Here is a 2,966-nt window from a genome sequence, read left to right as displayed (position 1 = left end):
TTGAAGGGATATAAAACCCTCCTGCTCCAGGATACAAGCCAATCTCTAATTGCTAGGGACTAGGATGGCATTTTGAAGAGGCAGCTAATCCCACAGGTACGTACTGGAAGGTTTCTTACACCTTTTTTTGAAGCATCTGGTGCTGGGTTCTGTCTGACATGGGGCACTGGACTAGATGGATCACAAGTTTGATCCAGTATGACTCTTCCTATTATTTGCTACCTTTCAAAGTAGCCTCTGTAGGTCACAGGTGAGCCACCAGAATTTGGAGTGGTTTGTCTTGCTGCTCTCCACTTCCTGCACATGTTCTGTGGGCAGAGGATGACATCTGGATCTGAGAAGTCATTTCAGCAATTCCCCAGCCTTCAAATAGCTTATTGTGAAGCACCACTTCATCTTCCTAACAGATTTGGGGCACCAACCAGTATTTAACACATAATACAGACTGCTATCATTCACTTCAGGACCTAACAGTGAAATGCAGACAGAGAGAGAACTCTGAAATGTTGAAGGGTCTAAACTGTGCTTGCTGCTCTAGGAGAAATGGGGGAGCAAATTCACAAGTTAGACACAGATTTGCAGCATCCTCCCCATTTGCTCCCAGTGACAAAAGAAGTTAGGGTCATAGAAGAGGATCACAGCCTAGCACAGCTTGTGAAGGCTGAACTCCCCCGTGCCAAATTTTGGCCTAACATTAGGAAAATTCTTCTGAATTCTATTTTGATTGCAACTGTAATTTTTGGTATATTGACACTCGGTGGCTGCAGTTTGGAGTCCTTTTGGGGATTTCACAAGACTCATACTACTCTAGTAAAGAATGACTGGAGTAGAAGGTGAGTTGATCTGGAAAAACCACAGCACTTGCGTCAATATCTTTCAGAGATTTCTTTGGAAATGCCAGCACCTTGCTGCAATGGCCCCTTGCACCTTCTTGATGCACTTAGGAAAGTGCGTTCCTTTCTTGCCTGCAAAAGCAGATACATTCTTCTAGATTAGGTTATTCGACATTTCAAGCACCTCACCACAAAAGAGTTGCAAGCTGAGATGCAGGTCCCTAGCAGTACTGTACCTAGACTCCTGCCAGCCTTAGGCAAACTTTTAGAATTGGGCCCCCCTTCACCAGAGGTAATGATGATAATAATTTTAAAATTACCATTTTCACCCTCCTTTCTGTCTAGGCCCTGGGTGGCCACCCGGTTCGCCCATGCCTGTGTCCAAACCCTGGTCCCTAGGATGCTGAGAACCACACCAGCACAAAAGCTCACTGCCCCTAAACAGTGGTCAAGTAACACCCCTGGACCCTCCACATCCCTTCCCCATTCGTAGCTGTAGCCCAGTGGTCACCAACCAGTGGATATCGATCCACCAGTAGATCTCGGAGCCTGTTGGGGTTGATCCGAGGCTGGGGCGGGGGGCTGAGCGCCCGCATGCCCCAACCCAGCAGGTCAGTCCGTGGGGGAGGGGATGAGTGGGGGCTAGATTGAGGCTCCGCGGTGAGGGACAGTGCCGCAGAGGCAGCAGCAGGGGTAAATTGAATGGGGCCCCAGCCAAGTGGGACTTACCTGCTGGGGAGGCACACCCCCAAATCATTTTTTCTCCCTTTGCCTCGATCTGCCTGCCCCCCTTCGCTCCCCACAGACGTACCTGCTGGGCAGGGGGTGTGGCAGCAGTGCCCGGTGGTAGATCTTGAGTCACATTTAAATTTCATAGACATTCGGGCTGGAAGGGACTTTGGAGGATCATCAAGTCCAGCCCCCCTGCCCCAGGGGCAGGAACTCAGCAGGGATCATAGTGCCAAAGATGTTCTGCTACTTAAAAAGGCTGGAGACCATTACTGTAGTCCATCACCAGGAAAACTGAGCAGGCCCAGCCCAGTTTGTATTGCCTTCAAGCTGAAGGCCACAAGGCAAAATGATTTCCCTTTTCCCATTGCATACCCCTCAAGCTTTGCTTTGCATTTTGCTTCCTTACAACACCACTCCTTTTTGCTGGTCCTGAGATTGACAGGAAGCCAAACCCAAACATTAGCAGGGGAGCCACTTGGTAAACTTGAATGTGCATCGAAAACCTAGTGTAAAAACAGAAAGGAAACTCAGTTGTGCTTGGAGGTGACTCATTCACAGCTTTCTCTGCCTAGTACAGATGGGTTTGTCCCCCCCACCCCCCCAACACCTTTAGGTTTCGCCTGGTGGATTAAACTAGGCCTGGAGTCAAGGGAACTCCTCCCACATCATTACACAGGGAAGCAACTGCTGTTGCTGCTGCAAATATGTGAAGCCCAGACCCAGGTTGCCTGGAAAAACTGATGGGGTGGGGGAGAGGAAAAAATAAAGAAAAAGGCTTGCACTGCCCTGCCAAGAGCATACCACCCGCACAGCATTCATGCCTGCAGAGAGCTTTTATACAACAAAAGTTGGGCTTTTATTTTACAAGCGTTTCTCCGCCCCCCCCCCTTTTTTTTCTTTTTTTTTTAATGAAGCACCAGCTCTATTGAAACAGAGGAGTGCAATGCAGCCCCCCCGCAGACATCCCAGCATTGAGGCAGCAGCAGCCTGGAGCAGCGCACAACGCTCCCGTTGCCGGCTCGCGCTGCGGAAGGATATTTCACCTTGTTTACCCTGAGCGCGGCTCATTGAGGCAGAGGGGGCAGCGGGAGGGGGGAGCCTGGCGGCGGTGATTGATGTGCGCGGCGCGGCGGCGCGGCCGGGGCAGTGAGCCCGGGCAGCGGGGCGCGCTGCTGACACTGGTAGCGAGGCGCAGCGCGGCCAGAGGCGCACACGCTCCCAGCCACGTAAGTAGCAATTCGTACGTGGTGGCGAGAGGATGCCTTGCTGAAAGGGATCGGCCCGGCCATCCCTTTCCTCCCCCTTCTCCTACCTCTTAGGAAAGAAAAGCAGATCCGCTTCTTGCAATAGCTACCTATTTTGAATTTTTAAAAATTTTTTTTTTGGGGGGAGGGAATGCAG

The 2,966-nt window shown here is 50.9% G+C and overlaps 1 protein-coding gene across 1 annotated transcript in view; it reads left to right on the top strand.

The window, feature by feature from the left end:
• Positions 1-2,718: 2,718 nt before the first annotated feature.
• The window catches only part of TRIB2 (tribbles pseudokinase 2), a 25,317-nt gene continuing 25,069 nt past the window's right edge, over positions 2,719-2,966 (top strand). Inside the window, exon 1 of the mRNA XM_006029759.3 lies at positions 2,719-2,791. The gene's annotated coding sequence lies outside the window, so the exon portion shown is untranslated. The remainder of the gene's footprint in view (positions 2,792-2,966) is intronic.

Source organism: Alligator sinensis, unplaced genomic scaffold (genome assembly GCF_000455745.1).
Source record: "Alligator sinensis unplaced genomic scaffold, ASM45574v1 scaffold789_1, whole genome shotgun sequence".
Classification (NCBI taxonomy): Eukaryota; Metazoa; Chordata; order Crocodylia; family Alligatoridae; genus Alligator; species Alligator sinensis.
This window is presented reverse-complemented; position numbering and strand designations above follow the sequence as displayed.